The 13,944-nt window shown below is 42.0% G+C and overlaps 1 protein-coding gene and 1 long non-coding RNA gene across 2 annotated transcripts in view; one reads left to right on the forward strand and one right to left on the reverse strand.

Moving 5' to 3' along the window:
• Positions 1-13,944, reverse strand: part of DLGAP1 (DLG associated protein 1) — a 435,873-nt gene that overhangs the window by 387,666 nt on the left and 34,263 nt on the right. The window lies entirely within an intron of this gene.
• LOC142078853 (uncharacterized) lies at positions 6,233-9,745 on the forward strand. Its single transcript, XR_012672367.1, has 2 exons — positions 6,233-6,815; positions 8,236-9,745. It is a non-coding gene; the product is annotated as an uncharacterized LOC142078853 (long non-coding RNA).

The following is a 13,944-nucleotide window of genomic DNA, read 5'->3' on the forward strand; positions in this document are numbered from 1 at the left end:
TTGCTCTCTAGTGACAATTATTTGAAGACGAAGAGAGGAAAATAAAGCTTCATTTCACTGTGATCTTCAGGACCTTGGTAATTTTCTGGTTACTGAGAACTCTTGAACAGAAAAGTATATCAAGTCTAGAGTTCATCCCATGGTTTTAGTAACATAGTGACTAAAAGGAAACACAGATGGCTATTAACAACTTGGTTAAAGTTTCAGCAAGTATCACAAAACCAAAACACGGAACTCCTGCAACTACCTTAAAACCCCCAAACCTTTTCATTCAACCATTAATAGTCTCATGTTACCGGCAGGACATTTATTAGATTCTCTACAGCTCTCTTGACTTAGTAGCTTCTGAAATCGAAAGCTTACTTAATGTCTTCCTTTGTTTATCTATTCATTTTGTAAACCGACCAATGTCTGTTTGTCAACCCAAAGAAATTACATTACAGAACAGAATTTAACACTGGCAACCATAACAGGAATCCTTAAAGAAGCCTAAAATGTTAACTAAATGTAGGCTGACATTATTAATTGCAGCAAGACCTACTAATTACAGTTCAACAGGTACTCAGTATCCCAAGCCACTGGCATGCAGACATCAGCCAGCAGAAATTGCAACTCCTGAGCTATGGGTTGCAGGCTACTGCCATTGACTGCTAGCTTCTGTTATCCCACAAGCAGCTTCATGGGGAATGGGAGAAGGCATACTGCAAAGGTATTGGTGAGAAATTTCCCTTTCCAGTGGGAATTTACTTCAGTTCAGGAAATAAGAACTGTGAACATTCCTCCTCACTTGTGAAATTTCAGTCTCAACCATGAGTGCCGTCACCTTCAGGCGTCCAGTTCCGCCCGAGTGTCCTCCTGATGGAGGTACGTCCTACTGGTACGTCCTACTTCCCCAAATAAAAACAAAATACATGGGACACAATCATGTCCCACTCAGTTCCTGCCAATGCATTGACTGATTTTTGAACAAAGAATACAAAAATGGTAAGAAAACATTTACTGAAATAGCTACCTAATCTGCATTTTCTTATTTGTTTTTGTACACCTGAATGCAGACTGTACACACAGTTTGATTAGTCCTGCTGTGTACTTCTCAGGGTACAGAATTGGTTCAGAAGCAAATCAGAGAGCCATCTAAACTCAGGAACTATTTCCTTAGACATTTTAACTGACAAGAAACAGCAGCATCACCCAGTGCTTTGGGACTTCATAGCAGTCTCCCCAAAATAAAAGATTAACCTCAGAGGCTGCTGATCCATTGGTCAGCCCAAGTGAGGTCAAATGAGAGCCAGGCAGCCTCCCTTGCCTCCCCTCCGCTTCAGAGGAACATGAAAAAGAAATCTCACACAACGATGAATGAAGGATATACAGGGAAGGACTACTATTTCGATAATAGTACTTGTCTCCTTCTTTAAATTTTGGCCTTTAAAAATCTCAGATTTCAGAAAAGGAAGAAGGTTTTATGGCTGCATAGAAACACGAGAGAGGAAGACGTTTGCACCTCCTCCTGCCTTGCAAGAAATAATGGGGACACAAGACAGAAGTGTCCCCCGTGATAGCTATTTAAATGTCTTCATTTGAATAGAACCTGACACATGATTTTTAACTGCTTAAGACGGTTATCCAAGTCTCTCTTCCAGAACAAACAACATGAAAAAAACCCCAACAACCAAGAGCTGCCCACTCATTTGGGTTGTGATGGGTAGGACCACGTAACAAAGGAGGAAAGCAAAAGCAGACCATGTCTTACACACACATCTCCTGCTCCACACACATAGTTCAGACACTACCACGTGTTCCACGGCATTCCAGAGCAGGTGCCTCTGGTTTGCTGGGGAATGGCAGACACACGACCAGAGCACCTGAAGTCTCTGAGAATCCACCCTCCCAAGCCCCAGGGCGGGAAGCAGGTAGCACATCCTTAGTCACGGCAACAGCTTCAGGCAATTAACAGGCCCGTTTTCCAAGCTGGTTCTGAATTTGTTTTCACTAATCCTCATATAAAACTTGGTTCAGAGGACTTTTTCATACTTCTTTCTTTTTATGACTATGAGATAGAGGTTACATTTATATATAAAACATGAATACTTAGTATTTATGCTTATAGCTGCTTAGGTACCTCAGACAGAGTAAAATTTCTCAGTCCACATAGTTAATGCTCGGGCTGGGATAGGGGAAGAGTGGTTCTCAGCTGAGCTAGCAGACAACCACACATGCAGCCAGGTTTATGACTATCAATTCAATACACCTTTTGATTTTTCATGTCAGCCTATTACATTTACTCACTTTTATCACATTCACAAGATTTCAGGAATCAGATTTTATTCTCCCATCCTCCAGTGTGCCTGAGTTGACTTTTTAAACGTTCTCATGCTTTTTTTGAAAACCTGCTTTTAATTAAAAAACAGACCATATGAGATAAATGGGGAAAAAGCTATAGAAGAAATTTAGAATATTACAAAATGCAAACATATCACATAACATTATACAAAACAGCTGACAAGAACAGCATTACAAATACTAACAACTAAATTAAAAAAATTAACGAAATAAATTTACCTGTGGACAGCCATGACCTGGAAACATTAAGTTCTTTATTTTATAAGATTACAATCTCTTTTTACCACCTCCGCTATTCCTACACACAAAAAAAAAAAGATCAAAAAACATCCACAGCCCCTTCTTGAGGAGCGTCTGTCTGGAATTGTTAGCCATGCTCGTTCTCCCTCGGGCAGAGTCAGTATGTACTTTCTTGTCTTGTAATCAGTCAGTCTGCTCCTTCTGTTCCTCATTAACTGATAAATTCCTTCCCCAAAAATACATGTCCCCAGTTTTGGGCTGCAAACCGTTTTTCATATCTAAGACTGCGAATGTAATCTAAACATCTCTCTCCAGTCCTGCAGCAGCAATTTGTACACGTTTCAACCAGAAAGATACGTGCCCATTTGTCTGTCTTACAGGTTCGAAAGTTGTCTTTGTGCGTTGATATTTATTGTCTTGCAGTCTTTTATATGCAGTAGGTCTAAAAAGATATTTCTTTTTTCACTCCAGTACATCAGTCTGGGATCCTGTAATCATGCTGGGCCTCATCTTGCTTTGCATCACTTGGCAATTTAGGTTGTGCAAACTATATTAATTGCTCACAGATTTTCATAGCAATGGCACGTACAAGATGTTCCAGCTTACTTACGTTGAATCCACTAGCTGCAATAGACTGTTAAGGTAATATTTTTTTTTTTAAATAGGTAATATACATACAAATATCCCTTTGTTAAAATGTGAAGATGGCAAAATCACTCATTCAAATGTTTGGAAATGCCAAAATTAATTACTGCTGTGTGCACCCTTATGTTCCACAGCAGCTGAGAGTACTTAGCACTTCTGTAAATTGCAACACGTTCTGAAGTCAAGGAACCAACTACCTAAAAGTTCACTTAACTATTATGACACACCATCACCTTGGCAGAGTCAGAGATAAAATACAGCTCTGAAAATCCATTCACCCACCTCAGTCATGCATTCGTCCTTTTACTTCCTCAAGTTTCTTGCTTATTCAGTAAATGTTCCCTCGTGCAGGTAGCTTCTACAGGTCAGAGCTTCTCTGCTAGAAACCCTGACTTTGAATACCACTGGTCCTGACCACTGGTGCCTAGGCCACTTCTATCTTCTCTACAGCAAGCAAACCCTTCATACAAGTCTTCCCGTTTCCCAGCTTCTTGACTGTCTTCACCCCCAAGCTCTTCACAGCAGTCTTTACTGCTTCAGTTCAAAAGCCCTAGTGCCCTGCTGGGCTTGGTCCGAGACTTTAACATGCTCCTTAATGTCACAAAACTAGTTAATCTGTGCACATTAAAGAAAATAAAGAAACAACTGTCATTCAAACAGAAAAACAAAAGATATTAATCATTTGGTATTATCACCAAACAGCACATGTGCACATATGACTAAGACATGAGGGAGGAGAACCATATGTACCTAACTATTTGCAATGCAGACCTAGCGAGGTTTCCAAATTAGGTCACGGATGACAAGGATATCAATACAATAGACACATATATATAGATTCAGACACAGTATTTTTACAGTTCTAATGGAGATGAGGTTGGATGAGGACCTCTTGGGTGCACTTTATGCAATATGGGTTTTCATAATACTGAGGTAACACTGGTAATATTGTGGAAGCAAAAAAAAAAAGATTTTTGTAGAGTTTATTTCAGTTCAACTAGCTAGGGAATTTGATCTGAACTGGAGCTGCTCAATTGCTTCTGGATGACCAGGTGTCAGTAAAGGATCAGTAACATTTATTTCCATTTATGTACGGCTGACGTATTGCCAGTTTTTTTCTAGAAATAGACATTACAGAGGCTAGCTATTTCTTCTTACCTTCCTCTTGCATCACTGCAATCTGCTCTGAACTTGGAAATTATTTGAAAAATTCAGCTAGCATAGAAGTAGGCAATATTTTAGAGGCAAACCATTTGGAAACAGCCATCTGTGCTTGATAATGCTTGAAAATTTTAGAAAAATGCTAGTTTTCTCTCTCCTCACTTTTTTCAGTCAAAAAATTTCTTGAATTTTTTTCATTAGTTCCACTCATTTTACCTTTCTGCAGTGGATTTTTTTGCAGTACTAGTTGTGGAAAAAAGATAGAGCTTTACAGCCAAATTTTATGTGATAGCCTGCACAATACTAATTTATTCGTGTTGACCAGAGACCCTGGAACCCTGTGCTCCTTCATGTTACATTTTTATCAGCTATCCCATCTCTTTTAATCCCTCCACTCCAGTATCTCCCTTTTACTTATTTCTCGTTATTTGCCTCAACCACCAAGACCATTCAAGCACTCAGGATGCCAATCTCTTGGTTTAGGTGGGATGCAACTGCCAGCAAGAGCCCCTTTACTAAGAACCTACTTCAATAAAATAACCTATTCTTTCCTTATTCTGGTAGAGCTTGAATTTGCTCACTATTCGACAAAATGCAAACCTTCCTGCATGTTTCTGAAGGAAACATCATTTAATATTAGGTGATCACTGTTAATTTTAAATAAACAGTCAGGTATGGTGCTAGCAATGACTTCTTCACTAAGCAGCAGACCACTTCTTTTCCTCACACATGTACCAAATGGTAGATGCCTTTCTATGTTTTCTTTAAGCTAAAAAGGCATTTCTAAGGAGCAGATCACTGATTTCAGTTAAAGAGAACTGAGGACTCACCATTTCTAAGATGTTTAAGCATTCATGAGGTCTATAGCTTATGTGATTACAGATTATCTGACTAGGCAAAAAAGACACATTTACTTTAAGTTTCTCACAAACACCAATTGTCTCCATAAACACTTCTTCCCATTACACAGGAAAAACTGAAAAGTTCCTTGCATTTATAATTAAAGACATTTAATTATGATTTAATATATATTCTTGATTCACAAAAGTAAACAAGAACCTGAAGACGAAAAGCACTTACATGGACATTTCATGTTACTGGAAGCCTTTCTTTCCACATTCCTACTAGGAGCTTCCTTCTACAGATGATTTAAGTAGCAAATACTTCAAAACATTCAACAGTAAATATCCATTTTTTGTTCCAAAAGATATGATAAAATGACTTGCATACTATACATCTATATTATTTCACTTAAGAGCACACATACGTTGCACTATACCATCTATATTATTTCACTTAAGACCACACATACGTTGAATATTTTACTGCTCTTCCACTCCCTTCCTCCAAAATATTTAAACAAACATTAGCAAATCCTGTTTGTAGTCTCAGCTGAAGCTGGAAAGCTGTTAGTTCAATGTATATACACTCCCTTCACTGACCTAAGTTATATGAGACCAACTTCAAAAACCCTGACTGAAAACTAATCTTAACCACTGAGCAAGTGTAACAGATCCTGTAACTATGCTCCAGAAGAAATGCGTTAGAGATGCACCAGGAAAAAACCTGCCACAAAATAAATACAGCACCATCAGGTGTGACGTTAACTCAAACATGAGTTTCTTTCTTTGCAGGCCAGTAGCCCAAGGCAGCTCCCCTCCGATTCACTGCGCTGCTGAAGCACAAGACCTGGCACACAGCAGCATCGCAGCGGGCCAGCTCCCTCACGGAAACGGGTGCTGTAGTTCAGCTACCAGCCCGGTATCAAACAAATTGCTTCTGCTCTCTACCCGACACTGACGCACTTTGGCGAATAAAGAGAAAAAAAGACCTGGTCCACTGAGGGGAATAGTTTGTCCAATCCTGGGGGAAACTCCAGTGAAGATAAGATAATTGAAAGAGATCTGTGGGAGCGCATGAAGAATGGGCCGCAGAAGAAAGAACATAATATGATACGATTAGTGGAGGCTTAGGCCCCAAGGGCATTGCGACCTTGGGATCTGTGGTTACACGATGGCAGGGTGTGGACCCGGCTGTGACCGACGCTGTCAGCAGGTGCGGGGCTGGGGTGTGCAGCAGAAAGATACAAAAGCAGAACTTGCGACCCTTGGGAACAGCGTGAGGAGGAGCAGCGAATAGAGAGCTCAGGTTTTGCAATATGCATTAGGTAATTAAGATGTAGCCAATGAGTTTTGTACATGGTTGTTCTGAAACCGTATATAAGAAGTTCGTGTAGAGCAGTAAAGAGAGATCTGATTTCCACCTGGCTGGGTCTCCGTCTCTCCATCGCGGCAAATTGGTGACCCCGACGTGATTTGGGGTCGTGAACCACCTAACTGCGTGGCAGGCTGCGAGTCCCACAGAACATTGAATGAGCTGCTGAAAGGAAGCAGGAGCCGGCCGGCAACCAATCCCTCCGGATTAGAGAGGTGAGCTGTGGGAAACATGGGGAATCAAGCGTCGTCCCCTGAGAGAGACGTGTATGAGCTTATGAAAGCTCTTCTTAAAAAACATGGGAAGAATATCTCTGGCCATGATCTTAAGACAATTCTTAAATGGGTGCAGGTTAAATTACCGGCTGTAACTGCATCCACTATTTTCACACGGGAACTTTGGGACGATGTGGGAGTAAAGTTATGGGATGCAGCGACTACGGGAAGTGTTGAAGCGCAGCGTATGCTCCCGTGGTGGAGAAATATCTTTGAAGTTTTAAAGGCCCAGGAGGAAAGTAATAAAGATGACCCAGATAAAAAGAAAGACACTCCCCCGGTGTCTGCATTGTTATCGGAGGTAAAGAAGCCCTCGGCTCCATTGACGATATGTACCGCAGGGTATCCCCCTGAGGAGGATCCCTTCGATCCGGGACCCGTGGACCCTGAAAAGGAGCCAGATCTCTACCCCCCCGACCCACACGATGTGTGGGCCAACATTAGGCGCCAAGCGTTAAAGGAGGGGGAACTAGAGATTGCTAGAATGATAGTGGCTCCTGTAGTCTATCAGAGAAGCGGAGGAGCCCAGTGGGAAGCTCTATCTTTTCCGGTGGTTAAGGAGCTGCGCCGTACTGTTACTGAACATGGACTTTCTTCACCATATTTTGCGAGCCTGTTATCCTCTGTCCTCGATACATTTGTTATGACTCCGCATGATTTGAAATCTTTAGCGCGATTACTCCTGACACCGACTCAGTATACTTTGTGGGAATCCCACTGGAAGGGGGGGCTTCAAGCGCTCCTCTCGACTTACGCAGGTCATAATAACAATGCAATTGCTGCATTGACCATAGAACACCTCACGGGCACGGGTCGCCATACTAACCCGGTAGATCAAGCCCGAATTCCACGAGAAGCCCTTGAGGCGACCCGCGAAGAAGCAAAAAAGGCCTTCTTTAAGGTTCCTGATTCTCAAAAACCGCAAAAGGCTTTTACCACCATTACACAAGACTCTCGAGAGCCTTATATGCAATTTATTGATAGATTAAAGCAAGCTCTGGAGCGTCAAGTAGACAATGCGGAGGCGCGAGAGATCCTGCTGTTGAAATTGGCTGTAGAAAATGCTAATGCAGATTGCAGGAAGCTTTTAAAATCTCTCCCGAATCAGAACCCTACTTTGGTCGAAATGATTGAGGCATGTAATAGATTCGGTACTACAGAGTATAAATATGAAGTCATGGCTGCTGCTTTCGCAGCCATGCGCGGTCCCTTAGCACCAGGCGTCTGCTATGGATGTGGTAAACCTGGCCATTTGAAAAAGAATTGTCTACTTTCTAGTAGTAATAATGGACCCCGAGCTCCGGGAATCTGTCCTAGGTGTAAGAAGGGTCGCCATTACGCTAATCAATGTCGATCCAAGTATGATTTACAGGGACAACCGATCCAGGGAAACCGATCTCGGAGCGCGGGACAGCGACGCGTGCGGACACAAATGACGCCGTCACCTTTCAAAAATCCCCAGAGAGGGGCAGCAGTGCCTCAAGTCTTCGCCCAGCAACAACAGGCAGCGCCGGACTGGACCTGGCAACCGCCCACACAGTAACGTTGCTTGATTCCTCGGTTCACTTATTGTTAACAGATGTCTCGGGACCTTTACCCTCTAAAACACAAGCCTTACTAATAGGAAGGTCCTCCACGACATTATCCGGACTCTTTGTATTACCGGGTGTTATTGACCCTGATAGTACCGAAAGTATTAAGATCATGGCATGGACTCCGTTTCCTCCTTGTACGGTGCCGGAAGGCAGCCGCATAGCGCAATTAATATTTATGCCCATAGGCACAAATTGTCCAAATTTGGATCAGCTCCAACAAAGACAGGGTGGATTTGGTTCAACAAGGAGCCCACAAATCTTATGGGTACAATCTCTTTCTCAAAAACGACCTATGTGCCAATGTACCCTAATTCGTGGAGAACAAAAAGTGGTCTTGAATGGGATTATTGATACTGGAGCTGATGTCACAGTAATATCTCAAGCTAAATGGCCGCCACTGTGGCCGCTAGCCAATGTTTCCCAGGCGCTAGCTGGGATTGGCGGGACTGGTAAGAGTCACCAGAGCCTGGAACTTATCCAAGTTCAAGGTCCCGAAGGGCACATTGCCTCTGTTAAACCTTTTGTATTGCCTATTCCTATGGTTTTATGGGGGCGGGATGTGCTGTCACAGTGGGGAATGACAATTCGTACTCCTTTTTAGGTGGGGCCATTGAAACGCGCGACACCCTAAAATTGACCTGGAAAACTGATGTTCCTATTTGGGTAGATCAATGGCCCCTACCTTTAGAAAAGCTTCGCGCTCTTCAAGAACTGATCACAGAGCAACTCCAAAAGGGACACATCGTGCCTTCTCTTAGCCCATGGAATTCTCCTGTTTTTGTTATCAGAAAACAAACTGGCAAATGGCGCTTGCTCCATGACCTCAGAAAAATTAATGACGCCATGGAAACTATGGGGGCCTTGCAACCTGGGCTCCCATCCCCTACGATGATTCCTCGAGATTGGTATTTAACTGTTATTGATCTTAAAGATTGCTTTTTCAATATTCCCTTGCATCCGGATGATGCTCCTAAATTCGCCTTTTCAGTTCCTAGCGTCAATATGCAAGCTCCATTGCAAAGATATCAGTGGGTTGTGCTGCCACAAGGAATGAAAAATAGCCCGACGATATGCCAATGGTATGTAGCCAAAGTACTTAGTCCTGTCCGTACTACAATGTCTAATGTCTTAGTGTACCACTACATGGATGATATCCTGGTGGCTGCACAACATCACGCGGTCATGGAGAAAGCTGTAGCCCTTGTCACGGCTGCCGTAAATTCGGCGGGCCTCTGTATTGCGCCGGAAAAAATTCAAAAAACACCTCCATGGAAATATTTGGGCTGGCGCATAAGAGATAGCCAGCATATTTGCCCCTGGGATAGCTACGGCACAAGCGTTAACACAATTAAGAAAGTTGGCGTGCTGGACTGGAAAACAAATTAATGTGACAACAAATGTCTTGTCGGAATTAGCCAGTGACGTTCAAGGGATAAGACATGCCATGTTACAGAATCGTGCCGCGATTGATTTTTTGCTTTTAGCACAAGGGCATGGGTGTGAAGAATTTGAGGGGATGTGCTGTATGAACATCTCTGATCATTCCCAGTCAATACATAAGCAACTCTCAATTTTGAGGGATAACATGAGAAAGCTTCGAGAAAGTAGTGATCCTTTTACAAATTGGTTATCTTCATTAGGGTTGTCCGAATGGTGGACTACAATTTTAGAAAAAATAGTTGTTATAATTATAGTAGTATTGTTGTTGATTTTGCTTTTGCCATGTGTTATGCAATGTTTACAAAGACTGATAACTAACTCTGTAAAGCGAGTGCTTATGGTGCAACAAGAAGGGGGAGATGAGGGGAATAGTTTGTCCAATCCTGGGGGAAACTCCAGTGAAGATAAGATAATTGAAAGAGATCTGTGGGAGCGCATGAAGAATGGGCCGCAGAAGAAAGAACATAATATGATACGATTAGTGGAGGCTTAGGCCCCAAGGGCATTGCGACCTTGGGATCTGTGGTTACACGATGGCAGGGTGTGGACCCGGCTGTGACCGACGCTGTCAGCAGGTGCGGGGCTGGGGTGTGCAGCAGAAAGATACAAAAGCAGAACTTGCGACCCTTGGGAACAGCGTGAGGAGGAGCAGCGAATAGAGAGCTCAGGTTTTGCAATATGCATTAGGTAATTAAGATGTAGCCAATGAGTTTTGTACATGGTTGTTCTGAAACCGTATATAAGAAGTTCGTGTAGAGCAATAAAGAGAGATCTGATTTCCACCTGGCTGGGTCTCCGTCTCTCCATCGCGGCAGTCCACTTGAATCCAGGGGTCCTTCCTCGAATGCTCGAAGTTCCCAGCTGCATCTCACTACTTTCTGATGTCAAAAAGCAGTCTGTTGACCACAGGGCACCCCACTCTTTCCAGACACTATGACCATCCATCCTCCCTGAACCCTGAAGCTTGGTGAGACACAGACTGCTTAGGCTACATATTCAAGTTCCAAGACAGTACAAAAATAAATGTTTATGCTTACTGATCCCAGGTACTGATGCAATGGAGAAGCTGTAAAAACCTTTTTCAGGTGCCGAAAGAGTCTGGCCTTTTTCAGAAAAATGCCCTCTTGTCCCTTAATACAGGTGACCCATTAGCACGTATAACTTTAAGACCACTGACCTACCCGAGAGCAGGATGGTAGAAGCAGGTGTGACCTGTTTCTGAATCTGGACAAAATTAATGCAATCCAAGTGCCCCCAGGGAGTCAGCTTTGCTGGCTAAAGAAATCTATCGTTTGCTATCTTTGAGCTCCTTCAAAACACTTTTTTGATACAGGCATTTGCTCTACAGTTTGTTAAGTCTTTCATGCTGTTAGTTGCCATTCATCTTCTGGATTCTAAACTGTTTACCTAACTGAGTAGAAAGGCATATATATTTCTACAGTAAGCACTCCCAAAGTACTTCAAGTATGCACAATATGGCAGGTCTGTATCTTCAGGTAAAAATTAGCAAGTCATCCTGCCTCTAGCTTTGACTACATTCCGTGTTTTAAGCCAAATTCATGACGGCAACAACTATGCACAGCTAATGCCTTTGGCATGACCCTGCATGAAAGCAGCACAACCTTGGGAGGCTCAATGAAGACAGAGTGAGACAGGGTGTTTTTCTCACAGCATGGCCATATACACACCCCCCCCACATACCAATCCGGCTCTGCTGCTGCCCAATATTCTGCGCAAATCAATGTGGTACCCATTTGCCCAAGTCCCTTTGCAGAGAAATCTGGTTACCTTCCATGATTTTATCTGCAATATTATCAATATCTCAAAAATAATCACGGTTTGAGCACACACATTTTGCACTAGTTCTGCTACTTTTCAGTCTCATGATGTATCCCCTCATTACATCAATACCAATTAAAAAAAAAAAAACAAACCAGAAGAGTTAACTTTTGAATATGGTTCTGTTTGTTCCTGCCTGGCAGAACAGAGTGCATCAAAGAAAAGTAATGTATTTTGGCAGCTACAGCTAATAAAGAAGACATCAGACTTGAAGACAGCAAACTAAGATTAAGTTCATCGTGTCCTAGCCAAGAAAACCTGCAGAGAGTCATGCTTACAGTGAAAGCAAAGCTGGAAGCTAGAAGCTTAGCTTTTTCACAAATTTCAGTTACCAACAAAGCTAAAACTGTAAGGAAGGGAAAAGGGATTTCTAAATAGGTTGTGGAATTCTTTAAAAACAAGTTAGAAATAGACACTCAGTCACTCCTGATCTGTGTCACAGGTATCAGCTAGTTTCATGCATTTCTATCTGAGAATTGAACCACAGATTATTTTAGGGGTGCTTTACTGATCAGCCTTCAATGACTTTTTTAGTTTGAGAGCCCTCACAAAAGCATTTATTAAAAAAACATATTTCCTCCCTCATGTCTGACTTATCTGGGTTTAAAAACCTAACAGGAGAGGTTGTCTCAAGTTGCAAGGAAGTCTCTACTTTGACTGACACAGCAGAATCATTACAGCACACAGGAATGATTTCAGATATGGCAACTCAGGTCGCTTCTATGAACTTGTAAGTGCTCTCCCTTGAAGCAAAACTGAAGTTAGTAGGACGTCCCACATGGTCTGGTTTCCACCTGGGCTCCAATACATTTCAGCATTCAAAATGAATCTTTTCTACAGTGTTGATGCAGAGGGTCTAGACCTGGGGCTGAAGCTCTTCAAAGCTCTACTCTCTACAGCCATGTGCCTTACTGCTTTGTGGCTCAAGAACTAATGACAACATGCGCACATTAATCTGTCAGAAGCATCCCCAACAGCTCAGACGCAATCTCAGCATGGAGGATTTTGCTCTCTGTGGACTGTTGTTTGCACCTTTCAAACAAGTACCCAAAATCCTTGAGCCTACTTTATAGCCAGAACTGATTCACTTCACTTCTCAATTTTTTCCTGCTATTTTTATACTAGCACCTCCCTGTCCCCCCCAAAAAAAAAAGTTCAAAAGAAGTCAACTCCTGTTAAAGACACGATATTTTAAACTGCATGACTGCATTTAAGCACATACTTAAATTGAGTGTGTGCAGCCTAAATAAGTAGAAAAAAACGTGTAACTTCATAAACTATCCTAAATTTGATTCAAAAGGGAATATTATTCTCAGCAACAACCTATTATAACTGAAGTAAGGATTATCTGAAGTCAGCAGAATTTTTCCTTGCACGAACCTGGAGGATTTCCTAAAGTGCTGAGCGTTCTTCCTAGTTCTTCAGAAATCAACATGACTTTACCTGATGAGAAATACATTATTTGCCTATGATCTCGAGATAGAAAAAAATAAATTTCTCTTGTCAGATAAACTTGTAAAAGTAGTTACATCCATTTAGCTATTACTAATCAATAAACAGTACAAAATTTAGAAAAGTTTAAAATCTGTATCTTTAACACTGTACATTTCATGCAAACATAAAAGTGGACTGTATTTAATTGTTACCTGAAAATTCATGCAACATCATCTTACATAGCTGAATATGTAAAGGATGAGACCTACATAGTCTGGTTTAAACTGCAACCAGCCAAAGTCATCAAACCACTCTCCTGGTCAACCTAATGTGTAAAAAAATTCAGCACACGCAGTGCAGTTATTTTAAGGACTGCATGTGGGCACAAGCAATAACCAGCTGTTAAAGTACTGATGCTCCTACACAGCATTTCAAAATACATTTTCTCCTGTATTGCTAGTAGTTATTTTTGGCACATGCTCTTATTTTGTAAACCTGTTCTCCTCTACTACCTCCACTATTATCTTGACCTAGCATTTTTCCTTCTGCTCTAAAACTCCACTTTGAACCCAGACAGAACCAAACCCCAGTATCTTTCTGAGAATCAGAGGCGCACACTGTGACTGAGCTACAGCTATGCAAATCCAGGGTAATTTGGTGTGGAGCTCCTTTGGATTTCCCCCATATGGGAGATAAGGATTTGATTAAGTATGAGCCAAAGTAGGGACCACACTGATAGTAAGTACATATGCCTCTTTGTT

Source organism: Calonectris borealis, chromosome 2 (genome assembly GCF_964195595.1).
Source record: "Calonectris borealis chromosome 2, bCalBor7.hap1.2, whole genome shotgun sequence".
In the NCBI taxonomy this organism is placed as follows: Eukaryota; Metazoa; Chordata; class Aves; order Procellariiformes; family Procellariidae; genus Calonectris; species Calonectris borealis.